We start from the raw sequence: 15,198 nt of genomic DNA, 5'->3' as shown, positions 1-15,198 counted from the left end.
ACACAGAGTAACTCTTTGAGAGTTCTTTTTTATGAAAGCTTACATCCTGTTTCCTTCTCCATAGAGCCCTTGATACCCAAAACTCAAGACCAGTGGTTCTTAACCTAGACAACGTCGCTTGAGGGACATGTAACAACACCAAGGGACATTTGCTGTTGTCACAGATAGTGGCATCTGGTGGTCAGAGACCATGGATGATGCTCTGTATAGTACAATCCATGCGACAACCCCATCAGCTGCTCCACCAGAGAAGGATGGGCAATCCTCTCCTGGGTGATTAACTGCTTCTGAAAACCCACCGGAGGGTCACCAGATGGTCGGTTCCCACTCGACAGGAAACCACCACCACCACTAGCAGTTACTCTTCTAAAAACCCTACTCATTGTATTGGAGTCAGAAGTACCTCAAAGCCGACCACCCATTGGGTTTCTCAGTTGTAAATCACATGGTAGGAGATGACCCATCTTTCTCTCTCACGGCCACTGGTGGATTCAAACCACCAAGAGGCACAGCCATTGGGTTAGTAGAGCAACTCCCCATAGACTATGCCACCAGAGCTGCCTTAGTAGTTACTTTTGGGGGTCACAAACTCTTTAAATCCCACTCTCCATAGAGCCCCTCCCTGCCCCATTCACCTGATCCTAAGCGCAGCTCCATAACCCACCCCAGAATCTCCAGATCTCTACACCTCCCTGCCTCATGGCCTCACAAAATAAGGCGTCTCTTCTCCCCCTATGCCAAGACCCAAACAATTTCCACAATGGGAATAATCGTTGGTTCACCTGGTCTGTGTCTGCCTTGTCCACACTGGTATCCAGAGCCTGGCCCACAGGAAGCACTCAGCACTAACTCACTGAATGAATGGATGAATGAGGCTTGGCTTCCAGACCTGGACAAGGCAATCATAATAACCAATCTTACATTTCCTGGTCTCTGGGTTATTTAGCTTCAAAGTGAAATCGTGTTGGAACAGCAACAGTTCAGTGTAAATGCACATTTCGAGGAAAAAGCATTTCTCTAATGCTTCAAGGGCACAGCCAGGCTAGAGAGGCTCCCAATTTACATGACTAAACAGTGCGTTTAACGTCCCAAACTGCAGCATCTGCATTCTGATTTGTGGTGACTTTACAGTTTCCTCTGAGAACAAATGGGGGGGGGGGGCGGCGAGTCCTCGCTTGTTTGTGTGTGTAACTACAGGGCTCAGCAAACAGAGGAGCTCATCTCCTCTGAGTCTGTTGTTGTTTGTTGAGACAAACAACTGAGTCTCCACTTCTAGAGGCCTAAACCAGGAGTAACCCTTAATTGGCCTTTTCTTTGACAAAACAAAGTCTCTCTCCTCCTAACCGATCCTGAAATTCTAAGGTCACTCTTTCCTTTCAATCTTTCATTTACTAAAGATTTCGATAGGTGTGGGGGTGGTGCAAATGGTTTACAATGAACTATTAACTGAAAGGTTGGCAGGTTGAACTCAACTCAGCAGCTCAGCAGAAGAAAGGCCTAGCAATCTGCTTCCATAAAGATCACAAACCCCATGGAGCAGTTCTTTGCAAAACATGGAGTCACCATAAGTCAGAACTGACTCAGGGGCAACGAATCTTGTATCTTCAGTGTGCCCCTCAGGAATTCCCAGGTAGTGACAACAGTTAATGTACTTGAGTGCTAAACAAAAGGTTCAATGTGTGAGTCCACCCAAAGGCAGATATCTCCTTCTGAAAAAACAGCCATTAAAAACCCAATGGAGCAACAATTCTACCATAACAATCAGGAGTTGGAGCAATTCAACACCCACTGGTATATAAGTTTCATTATTTGAGCTTGTGGAAATTTAACAAAAGCAAAAGGCCAGGTCCCTATTCACACGGCATGTATGGTCTCCTGGAAACATAAGCAAGTAAACAAACAAAATACCCAAACTTACTGCTGTCCAGTTGATTCCAACTCATAGTGACCCTCCACTGTGTTTCTGAGGCTATAAATCTTTATGAGACTTGAAAGGTTTTGAATCAAAGCCAAGAACTATATGCGGTAGAAACATTTCTCAGAGTTTATTGCATGCCAGGCTACTCAGCAAGGGGAGTAGTAGCACTGGGGGTTGGGTTCAGGGGGTTTATATGGGGTCGTTGCAGTGGCTCATTGGAGCATAAAGTTTCTGGTCTTAGGAAGCTGGTTCTGGGGAATGTCCTGACATAGGATTTTCTGAGTTCTGATTTTAGAAAATATTCTGACATAGGAATTTTTAGTTGAGCTTCAACCTCCATTTTTATTTTTAGCCTAACAAGACTGCCTATCTCTCTCCCTGGTAGTGGATTTGAACCACCAAAGCTGAAGAGAACAGTAACTATGTTATGTGAAGTCAGTGAGTGATGAAGTCTATGAGGGAAGTGATGCAGTCCATGGCTCAAGTTGTAATACTGAGTGATGCCATGGGCAAAATCTTGAATGATCCAGGAAGCATCAAAAGAAGACAGAAGGAATACAAGAGTTACTGTACTAAAAAGAATTGGCCAACACTGAAATATTTTAGGAAGTACCATATGATCAAGAGCTAATGATAATGAAGGAAGTTCAAGCTGCACTGAACGTACAGACAAAAAATAAAGCCCCAGGAATTGATGTGATACCAATTGTTTCAACTAACAGATGCAGCCTTGGACATGCTCACCAGTCAAGGCCAGGAAATTTGGAGGACAGCTGCCTGGCACACTGACAAAAAGATCTGTATTTATTCCCATTCCCTAGAAAGGTGATCCAACAGAACGTGGAAATTATCTACAGTATTTATAATTAATATTACATGCAAGCAAAAGCTGGCTGAATATTATCCAAAAATAGCCAGAACAAGTACACTGACAGACAACTGCCAGAAGTTCAAGCTGGATTTAGAAGAGGCCTTGGCACCAGGGATTATCACTGCTAATGTCAGATGGATCCTGGCTGAAAGCAGAGAATATCAAGAGAGTATCTATTTGTGTTTTATTGACTATACAAAGGCATTTGACTGTGTAGATCATAACAAGTTATGGCTAACATTGAGAAGATTATGAATCCCAGAACACTTAATTGTGCTCATGTGAAACCTATACCTAGAACAAGAAGCTTCTATCTAAAAATAGCAAAGGAACACTGCATGGCTTAAAATTTAGAAAAGATGTGCAACAAGGTTATATCCTTTCTCCAGACCTAGTGAATCTGTATGCAGAACAAATCGTTGGTGAATCTGGACTCTGTGAAAAAAAGGTATATCAGGATCAAGAAGGTGGATTCTGTGAAGAAGAAAGTGGTATAAAGACTCATCAATAATCTGCATAATGCAGATGATACAATCTTATTTGCTGAAACTGAGAACTTGAATTGCTTACTGCAGAAGATCAAAGACTATAGCCTTCAATATGGATTACATCTCAACATCAAGAAAACAAAAATTCTCATCATTGGTTCAATAGGGTAACATCGTTACAGATAAAGACTGAAATTGTCAACAATTCCATCTTACTGGATCCACAATCAACACTCTTGCTGCCAGTAGTAAGGAGATCAGGAAACATATAGCATTGGGAAAATGTGCTCTCAGGACCTCTCAATATTACTGAGGAGCAATGATATAAATTTGAAGACTAAGGTGTGCCTGATTCAGGCCATAGCCTTTTGAATAATTTGCTATGCATCAGAAAGCTGGACAATAAGAATTGCTGGAGAAGAACTGATACCTTTGAGCTGTGGTGTTGAAGAAGAGTATGGAATATCCCATGGGCTGCCAAAAAAACCAACAATGTCTTATACAAGTGCAGCCAGAGTGTTCCTTGGAGGCAAAGATAACAAAGCTTCATCTTACATACTTTGGGCATATTGGACCAAGTGGTGGGGCGAGAACAGAAATAGGCTGAGGGACGTGGTCAGGAGTCTGGCTCTGCATACATTGAGGTGGAGTGGGCAGGTAGATTTGAGAGTGAGGCTGAGATGTACATTCAGGTCTGACTTAGAACCTGATGAGATACCGCAGGGAGGGAGCATACCTGGAGAAGAAAAGGAATCTGTGATGAGCCCTGACACATATACTCAAACACTTCAGAGGTCAAAAAAGGCCAATGTCTTGACCCATCACTCTTCAGTGACTCCAACCACATGCTACACTCCCAGGTCCTGGGTGACCTCCCCTACCACCCCCTCCTCCCACACACCCCTCAGTTACTCTATTCCTTCAAGTTATTGAATTTGCAAGGCCCTTTCTACCTTAGGACATTTACACTTCTAGTCCTTTTGTCTCTAAAGTTCTTTCCCAGCCTCATTCTTTCTTTGGCTTCCTTATTTTCCTTTGAGTCACAGCCCAAAGTCTGTCTCCTTCGTCTTTCTTTGCACTCTGACTAAGCACTTCTCCACCCAGCTCTCCCACCTTTACACAATTATTCTTTGTCCCTACCAGTTGTTTTCTTTCAGGACACTTATTACTAGCTTTTGCTGTATGCCTGTCAAGTCAGAACTGACTCAGTGTTGACCCTCCAGTGGGTATGTAGAGGCTGTAAATTAGATGAGAGGAGACTATCAATCCTTCTAACCTGGAGCAGCTGGTGAATTTGAACCACGTGCCTTTAGGATTGCAGCACAGCCTCTTCCCATTAGGCCACTGTTGTTGTTAAGCGCTGTCGAGTCGCAGGCAACTCATAGCAACCCTATGAAGGAGAGTCCTCAACACTATTAGGCCACTAGAGCTCCTTTATTACATTACACTAACTAATTCTCTCTATAGGAGCGGGTTAATTTGAAAGATGCCTGTTTCTTCTCCCTCCTGACTATGAGTTCCATGAGACAAGAAACAATAGCTGTCATTTTATGCGGTATCCATTGATATTGCTCCTGCCTGAAGGACCTTTGCCTGGCTTCACCTCACAGACTTCTGGTCCTTTAGGGATCAGCTCAGGTGTTGCTTCTCCAGGAAATAGGATACAGGGACCCCTCCCTGAACTCCCAGTGCATGTCTCTGCTCTCCACGTCTCCACCATCTTGTAATTCTTTGGTCCAGTTGATTGCTCCAGTAACTGACACTGAACCTAGGCACTCAGTAGATCTTGAAAAAGTCAAATGGAAAAATGAAGATGTGGCAGAAGCCAATGGGGAAGACTCTTCTAGAAGGACAAGAGTGGAAACTAGTGGCAAAGCCCGAAGCTAGACTCCCTGGGTTCAAATCCCAGCTTCACCACTTGCTGGCTACGTACACTTAAGCAAGTTATTGAACTTCTCTGAGCTTCATTATCTCCATTTATAAAATTAGAACAATAATAATATTTCTCTCATACAACTTTTATAAAGATCAAGTGATTCAGTATATCTAAAATGCTTAGAATCGTGCCTGATACAGTTAGCCCTTCATGGGCTCCTGCTGATATGCAAGGGTAGTGAGAATCTCTGATGCATTTGAGCCAGGAGATGAGATTTTTATCTTAAACAAGTTGACAGTCAAAATGGAGTAACAAGGACTAGATCTACCTTCTCTCTTGAAACAACAACTTTAAAAAAAGACCAAGTATCTAAAACCAGTTCTCAACAGAATGCTGCTGTTGTTGTTAAATGCCTTCAAGTCGTAGGCGAATCATAACGACACTATAAATGAAAGACCTGAACACTTGCGTAACTTTCCCCATTTCTCCAAGTTCATAGGGTTTCCAGAGACAAGCTATTTCGGAAGTGGATGCCACTCCTGCTTCCCAGCTTGTTTTAATCAGGGAGCTCCACCAAACACTGTCCACTAGGGGTAACCATTATCGCATTTGATACATCAGTGTCACAGTGTTCAGCGTCACAGCAACCACGAGTTACCTCTATACAGCAAATGTACAGACCAGTGTTATACCACTTAGAAGAATGTTTTGACCAAAAACAATTAAAACCAGGCCTGAAGGCCGCATTAAATAATGAAAGACAGGGATCTCCCAAAGAGGGTGAGTGAGCCCTGCAGTTAGCCCACTTCACATTAGGAGATCTTCCAGGTTGCCACAGAAAGAGGAGACTCAGGTAGAACCTGTGCTCTTTCCAAGGTGGAGTCAGAGCGGGAGGCCAGCGAGGCCAAGCTGGACAGAGTCCACAGAGCAGAGGACCAGAGAGGAGACAGCTGCCCAGAGACCACTCCAGAAATCTGCAGAGGGCCCTGCCTGAGCACATGGCTGAGCACTCATACTCATCAGGCTCCAGCCAGGAAACTCCCTGAAGATGGAGAAATGTATGGCCATCAAGTCTATTCTGACTCCTGGCAACTCCTCATGATGTAGAGCAGAAGTGCTACCCAGGGCTTTTTCAGTTGTAATCTTTACAGAAGCAGATCACCAGGCCTGTCATCCATAGCACCACTGAGTGTGTTTGAACCAGCAACTTTTAGGTTGGTAGCTAATTGCCATCGAGTTGGAAGAGGCTAATAGCTGACTCTACAGCAAGTTTTCAGAGGCTGTTAAGTCATATGGAAGGCAATTATTCATCTCTATGCAATGGAGTGACTGGTGGAGTCAAACTGCCTACCTTTGAATTGGAAGCACAACTCCTCACTCACTAGTCAAATGTGGGGCAAAGCTGATCTTGGCCTAAATGCTATTCTGATCCTGCTTAACAAAGCCTAACAATGAGACCTTCAAGGATCGAGCCGTTCCAGGTAACTTAACCACATCCCAAAGAGCTCAAAACCATTTCTAGATATATAAAAAGATGCAGACTCAAGAAAGTAAAATTCACAATGTCTGACATCCAATAAAAAAGACTGCCAGGCATACAAAGAAGAAGGGGAAATATGATCTATAATGAGAAGAAAAATCAATCGACTGAAACCAACCCAGAAATGACACAGATGATAGAATTAGTAGACAAGGACATTTAAGCTGCTGTTATAACTGTATTCCATATGTTCAAGAAGCTAGAGGAAAAATTGGACATGTTAACATGGAAGATATAAAAAGATGTAATCAAACCTCAAAGATAAAAGCAACAATACTGACTTTTTTTTTTAAATTAAATGTCTTGAGTGCAACTAATAGCCAGTTGGACATTACAGAGAAAAAAAAGGGTTCGTGAACTTGAGGGCATAGCAATAGAAACTATTCACACTGAAACACACAGAGTAAAAAAGACTGGAGAATAAAACAAATAGAACATCAGTGTATTTTTTCACAAGTTTGAGAAGTTGCAGTGGAAGTTCCCAAAGGAGATAGGATGTAAGAGAAGATAAAATATTTTTAAGAAACACTGGTCAAAAACTTTCCAAATATGACAAAAATTAGAAAATCCATAGACCAAAGGAGTTGAACAAAACCCAAGTATGAGAGGCATGAAGAAAACTACACCAAGACACACCATTATTAAATTGCTCAGAACAAGTAATAAAGGAAAACCGTAAAAGTAGCCAGAGATAAAAGGGCACATTATATTCAAAGGAACAAGATAAGGATGATGGCAGACTCCTCTGAAACATCCCAAACCAGAAGGCAGTGAAGCAGATCTTGAAAGTGTTAAAATAAAAACTAAAAGCTAGCAGAGAAGTTTGCAAGACCATGAGCTCCCCCAGAGGAAAGAGGTGACTGAAGATGATTGAATCCAAGAGGTGGCCGGAAGGAAGGAGAACAGTGGACAGAAAATAGATGTGACTTAGTGATTGATGAAAGGTGGATGTGGGTCTAGGATAGGGTGCAGATTTCTAGCTCAGATAGCAGCTGGTTACCAGAATGGGGAATGTGGAAAACAGGAATAGTAACACATCCAAGGGAAGACAATAGGTCCAGCATGAATGATCCCGAACAATCAATGGATGACGCGGAAAGTTTGGAGGCTAGGAAGAATATCTAAATTTGGTATTCATCTGATGGTATATTAGATGGGATTATTATTGATGTTGTTAGGTACCACTGAGTCAAGTACAGTTCATAGAGACCCTATGAACAACAGATCTGAACTCTGTTCTATCCTGTGCCATCCTCACACTTCCTGACACACAAGAGCCCATTGCAGCAGTCACTGTGTCAATCCACCTGGTACAGGGTCTTCCTCTCTTTTGCCAACCCTCCACTCTTCCCAGGATCATGTCCCTCTCCAAGGAATATACCTCCTAGCAACATCCCAAGTATGTGAGGCCTTATCACTCTTGCCTCCAAAGAGCACCCCAGCTAAACCTCCTCCAAGACATATCTGTTTGTTCTTTTGGCCATCCATGGGATGTTCAGTGCTCTTCTCCAACACCACAGCTCAAGGCGTCAATAATTCTTCTATCATCCTTATGCACTGTCCAGGTATGAGACAATGAGTTAAGTTTATATTAGTTGAGATAGGAACACTGTAAGATAGTAACACATAAATCTGAAATCTCACTAGCTTAGCATGACAGCAGCTTATTTCTGGCTCAAAGTTTGCCACAGTTGGTGGGGGTTCTATCCAGTGTACTGGGTAGAGTGCCCTCCCTTGTATGCGCTGCCTCACATGGTCAGCACAGCAGGAGAAAAGAGGCATGGAGAAAGCCCACCAGCTGCTTTAACACAGGGTGACATGAATCATTTCCTCAATGGTCAAGACTAGTCATGTGGCTCCAACCCCAATGTGCAAGGGAGTCTGGGAAATATGTGGAGTCAAGGGAGACATGAAATATATGGAAAGCACTGAACCCCTGGGTTAACATGAGCTAGACCATGAAACTATTTAAGTGAAAGAAGAAAAGAGCTACTGGACACTGGACACTGCTTGTGCCCATTGAGGTGCCAGGCACAGCTGTCCACCTCCATGATTTGGTGATGGGGCTGACACTTCCCTCCAATCTCTACTCCCTGGTTTCCTGAACATCAGACAAGCACTGGAGGGAAGATGGTGTTTCTGGGCCACTGAGAAATCACACGCTTCTCTAACTTCTCTGGACTGAGGGAGGGCAGCTGATCAGAATGGGATTGGGAGTGTCTTTCCAAGACATGTCAAGTCTGATTGAGCCTCTCAACTCTTTGGGACTGCCTGCCCTATGACGGAGTGTCACAGTGGATGAGCTGGAGTCCTCCATTGGCCTTGTTATTGTTTGTTGTTATGTGCCGTCGAGTCACTTGAAACTTATAGCAACCCTATGTACGATAGCCCTAAACCCTGCTCTGTCCTGTGCCAACCTCATTGTCTCCGACACACCTCCTCCCACTAGCCCAATCACTGAATTGATCCATCTCATTGAGGGTCTTCCTCTCCTGGGCTGTCCCTCCACTCTCCCAAACATGATGTCCCTCTCCAAGGATTGGTCCCTCCTTGCAACATTCCCAAAGTATGCAGACATTCTTTTATTTGTCTTCCCTGGCAAGTCCTTCTCCCCACATGTGAAGGAATCACACTCGATGATCCTCCCAGCTCCAACGACTCCTCTACTGCTCCACAGCATTAACAAAGTCACAGACAGATCCAGGGCTGGGAAACCGCAGGAAAGGCCTGTTTTGCATATTTAAACCCCTCCCTTCCCCTTATTGTATGCACAGTTGCCATAGCAACCAGCCCCAAAAGACTCTTCTCTGCTGTAGCCTCCTCTTATGATACTGCTGGAAGCCTGGTGGCTCACTCAAGTCTGTGGGCTCCCAGCTTTATGTCTGATTGTATGGAGGAAGAAACAGAGACCCAGAGAGGGAATGCAACTTGCTCAAGGGCACACAGCGAGTCGGTGAAAAGGCCTGATCAGGAATCCAGACCTGCTGGTTCCCACTCCTGGGTGCCTGTCATCTAAGAGGGACATGGGGGCCAGCCTCCGACCCAACGACCAGATATAGCTGTATTCTCATGAGGCTTCCAAGGAAGACTTTGGAAATCCAGCAGTGAAGACATGACCTGTTGGACTTGGGCAAGACTCATAGAACTAAGTGCTAGGGTAGGACAGTGTACAGTGAAATTGGCCCCTTAAACTTGGGAATCTGCATTAAAATCAGCTACTGAAAAGCCTGTGGAGCACAGGGTGACTCTGATACACGAGGTCACCATGAAGGGATGCCACAGCAACTGGTTTGGTTTTGGGGTCTTTCACACATCTGATCCTGCCTCCTCCCTACTCCATTTATTCTACACTATTCATTGCAGGAGGGAGCACTGGTAAATTGCACGCAACCTAGAGGCACACAGTTTGAATCCACCAGCTGCTCCGTAGGATAAAGATGGGCAATCTACTCCCCTGTGGTTTACTGCCTTTGAAAAGCCACTGGAGGATCAGTTAGGAGTGGATTCTGCCTCAGTGGTTCACAACAACATTCATTGTAGGTCTGCTGTTCCAGGACTGTTCCAGGAATGAAAGCTTTAGCTGAGGTCAGCCAGACAAACATTCCTGTCCTGAGAGGACTGACTTTCTTCTGGGGAATTGGAGAGAGTAAACAAGCCAACAAGAACATAAGGCAGCTGGGGTAGAGAGGAGCCCTGGTGGTCGCTTGATTGCTACCTGAAAGATTGGTGCTTCAAACCTACCATTGGCAGCTTGCTTTTGTTTAGATTTATAGCCTTGAAAACTCTGTGGGGCCGTTTAACTCCACCTTGGACAGTCCCTATGAGTCAGAATGGGGCAGATGACAACGGTTTGGTTTTGTTTTGTTTTGGGGCTAAGAGGTGGTATCGAGAGAGTGGTGGAAGGGCTGCTTGAAATTCTAGCAGAAATCCAAATCAGATTTAGAATAGGCTGTGGAGCCAGCGATTTCACTGCTGATGTCAGATGAATCTACGCTGAAAGCAGAGAATACCAGGAGGATGTTCTCCTGTGTTTCACTGAGTATGCAGTCACTTGACTGTGTAGATCATAACAAATTAGGGATAACATTGCAAAGAGTGAGAATTCCGAAACAACTGTGCTCATGTGGAACCTATGTATAGGTAGCCATTTGAATCAGACAAGAGAATTCTGCATGGTTTAAAGTCAGAAAAGGTGTGTGTCAGCGCTGCGTGCTGGGCAAATAATCCAAGAAGCTAGACTGTGACGAGAACACAGCATTGAGACTAGAGGAAAATTCATTAATAGCCAGCGATATGCAGATGGCACAACCTTGCTTACTCAAAGTAAAGAGGATTCAAAGCACTTACTAATGAAGATAAAAAACAAGAGCCTTCAGTATATAATAAAGCTCAACATAAAGAAAACAAACAAATAAAATCCTCATAACTGGACCAATAAGCAACATTATGATAAATGGAGGAAAGAGTGCAGTTGTCAGAGATTTCATTTTACTTAAGATTCACAATGGCTGTGCAAGCAGCACCAAAGAAATCAAACATACTGGGGAATACATCAAAGGGCTACCAGGGCTGAAGAGCTGTGGTGGTGGTGGTGGTGGTGGTGGTGGTTGTGTTATTACGTGTGTCATGTTGACTCTAAGTCATAGTGACCCTATAACAACAGCTCTGAACCTTGCCCTATCCTGAGCCAACCTCACTGCCTCTTGACCCCACTGCTATTCACTGAGTTAATCCATCCCATCAGGGTCTTCCTTGCCTCTGCTGACCCTTCACCCTTCCCAGCATGATGTCTTTCTCCAAGGATTGGTCCCTTGTGACAACATACCCAAACTATGTGACCTGGAGTTTCAAAATTCTTGTCAACAAGAAGCAACCTGGTTTCACCTTCTCCAAGACAGACTTGTTTGTTCTCTTGTCAGTCCATGGTATGTTCAATACTCTTCTCCAGCACCACAACTCAAAGGCCATTGATTTTTCTTTAACCCCATCATCCTTACATATTTTCAAGCTCTCACATGCATAACTAGCCACTGAGAAGAACATGGCCTGGATCAGGTATACCTTAGTCTCTAGACTGGCATTATTGCTCTTTAGCAACAAAGCAACTCTAGAGAGATCCTTGACAGTGCATAGTGTATTGTGACTGGGCTGCGAACCAAAAGATTGTCAGTTTGAAACTATGAAAAACTGTTAAGATTTACAGCTTTAGAAACCCAATGGAGGGTCAGAATCAACTTGACGGCAGTGGGAGTTTTTGTTTTGTTTTCATTACATTGGGAAAAATCTGTTGGAAAAGACCTTTCAAAGTGTTAAAAAACAAAGATGTCACTCTGAGGACTAATGTGTGCCATAGCAGTCTCAGTTGCCTGATAGGCATGTGAATTATGGAGAGCGAATGAGAAAAATTGAAGGAAGAATGATGTCTTTGAGTTACTGTGTTAGCAAAGACAATTGAACATATACCAGAAGAATGAGTATGAACCAGAATGTTCCTCAAAAGCAAGGATGGTGCGTTTTCATCTTACATACTTTGGGCATATTATCAGGGGGACCAGTCCCTGGAGAAGGACATTATGCTTAGTATAGGAGAGGGTCAGTGAAAAAGGAAGACCCTCAGTGGGATGAGACCCTCACTGAGATTCACTGGCACGGTTGTGAGGGTGGCACAGAACTGGCCAGTGTTTCATTCTGTGGTATGCAAGGTCTCTTATTAGTCAGAACCATCTCAATGGACAGCACCTAACAACACACAACAAAGGGGCCCTAGAAGGAGACCTGTGGTTAAGAGGCTTGACTGCTAACCACTTGCTCTGTGGGACAAAGATGAGGCAATCGGCTTCAGTAGACATTACAGCTCTGGAAACTACAGAGTGGTCCTATTCCATGCTATGTGGTCATTAGGAGTCAGAATCAACTTGAGAGTGTTTGGTTTGGTTTTTGGAGAGGGGCTACTACCTGAAGTAGAATAATCAAGAGAAAGTCATTCAAAATTAGGCCTTTTAAACTTACCTGTCCCCTGTTCCACACTTTCCAGATAACAAATGTGCTGACAATGACTCCAACAGAATTGTGTTTTGGGAGGGCATGCCTTGGTCCAGAAGCCACTTTAGCAGAAGGATCTTGCACATCAGAGCCAGTCATTAGAAAGATGTTTTGTGCCAGTGGGTATCTTGCTTCCTTCGATCATGTTGGCAGCTGCCTTGCCTGTACCCAGCATGGTGGGAGGCTTGGGAGATTCTGATTTCTGAAGTCCCAACAAGGACCCACCCACTACCATCCACTGGCATCAAAAGAATGACTGGAACACATTTCTAGGTGCATAAAGACAGCCCTTCACCTCATAGTTATCGAGAAAAACCATCGTAGTCACACCCATGTAAGCAGATACAAAACCAGCAAACCCACTCCTGGGAGTGAATTTTTATTTAACTTTTTAATATAGGATTCCAAACATCTGCAAAAAAAGAGTGGTACAAAGAACAGCCATGTGCTCATTGCCACTTGAGAATCATCAACTCATGACTACTGGACTCTCCCCTGTGGGAGAAGGGGCAGATTTCCAACAAAGAGGGTCTAAAGGAAGGTTCTGCTGGGGTGAAGCCTGGAAGGACAGTAGGACCCAGGGAAAGCTGTAAGGGCCCCAGTTCTGCAGGTGAAGTGGGAGGAGTTCTACTGAGACTGGTCCACCCCATTTCCTGCCCAACTCCACCTCTCTCTGTTTTCTTTCCCTCTCTTTTCTTCCCTCACTAGTAATAAAAACATAATTGTGGGGCTTTATAAAAAAAAAAAAAGAAAGAAAAAGGCAAATTATGGTGACATGCTTTAATTATCTGCCGAGCAATGGCGGGCTGAATTACATAGGCAGGGCCTTGGAGGTTACCTAAAAATAAAGCAAGAAGCCTCATTAGATGCTAATTGCTGCTTTTGCCAACTCAAGTGAGATTTTGGCACCTTGTGCCACTCGATGCTGGCTTGTCTGCTGGGAGGACAGAGGCCTGGGCTCGTGAGGCTTGGAGTGCCAGCACCGAGCCCTGTGAAGCAAGGCGGGCAGGAGGGCAAAGAGGTGCCCAGAGGCTGGTCTACCCCTGACCCATGTTCGCTGGACAGATGGAAACCTAGCTGGGAGGAGCGGGGAGGGGACCTCAGTGAGAACATCGAAAAGATGAGGAGCTGGAGCTGGGCCCCAAGCAAGTTCTCAATACCTGTTGAAATGAACTGAATAAGGATGCTTGTGTTGTATAATGTTGAGTCAGAACTGACCAAAGCTGACCCTCCAGCGGGTTTCTAGACATAGTTAATTACACAGGAGACTGCCCATCCAACTCCTGTGGAGCAGCTGGTGGGTTTGAACCATGTGCCTTTGGGATTGCAGCACACACTTCTTACCACTAGGTCACCAGAACCTAGAGAATAAGGATGGTTACTGAACTCTCTCTTGCCATCTATAGTCATTACCAACTCATAGCTGACTCTCAAGTTTTCAGAAACTGTAAATAGCTAGCAAGGAGACTGCATCCTACTCCTGACAAGTGGCTGTCACATTCAAACAGCCTCTCTTCGGGTTTGCCATGCAATTCCTGACCTCCTAGGCCACCAGAGCCCCCTGGGGGAACTGACAGGGTGACCAATTCATGTTAGTTGAGACTCTCCTGGTTTTAGATTCAAAGCCCTCAGTCCAGGAATTCCCTAAACTCCCAGCAAATCTAGGCCTGGGCCCCTCCCTGCCAGATCCCCTCTCCACTCCCACCCCCAAATCCAGCACACCCGGTGTCCTTTCAGCATGCTATCAGTTTAGGCAGTGGTTCCCAAACTGACTGCTGGACCTGCAGAGCTTCCAAGTCAGGAGATCCAGATCTTTGGGGCTGGCAGTCTGAAGACCACACTCAGAGAACTGCTAGTGGGAAGGCAGAGTCTTGCCGCTGGAAATGTTTGAAAACCACTGATTCACAGGCCTGGGTTTTCAGAGGAATCCTGGTTGAACAATACTCTCTGGGGGAGCTTTTCAACACACCTGCGCACCCACTGAAATTATGGTCCGATTGGTCTGGGGCAGGTATCTGTGTTGTTTCCAAGTTCTTGTGCTGGCTTGAAAGTGAATTAATACCCTGTGCAGTTCTGCCCTTAACAGACTGGCCCTGGGGCTGGACTCTTTCTGCTCCGGGCCTCCCGCTGTGATGCCAGGCTCTGGGAGGAAGACTGAGGCTAGCAGAGGCAAGGTCCCTGGGACCTACCCAGGGATCCTATAAACACCCATCATGCTGAAAAATGAAATATCCAAAGCACCTGCCCTCTTAACTTACTGAGTCCCCACAGAAGCCCAAGGTGTTAATAATTTAAGATGAAGATAGAAGGCTCCAGAAGGGCTACAGGCCTTGCCCATCCTTATATCTGAATGGGTCCCACCCAGGCTGACTGTGGAACACTCAGCCTAGGCTTCACTGCCCGTTGCCTTCCAGCTGAACACAGCAGATTAGACTTTCAACTCCACACACCTCTCAGTACACC

The sequence above is a fragment of the Elephantulus edwardii genome, unplaced genomic scaffold (assembly GCF_000299155.1).
Source record: "Elephantulus edwardii isolate Elephantulus edwardi_28Jun2011 unplaced genomic scaffold, EleEdw1.0 scaffold00017, whole genome shotgun sequence".
Taxonomy (NCBI): domain Eukaryota; kingdom Metazoa; phylum Chordata; class Mammalia; order Macroscelidea; family Macroscelididae; genus Elephantulus; species Elephantulus edwardii.
Note: the sequence above shows the minus strand (reverse complement) of the source record.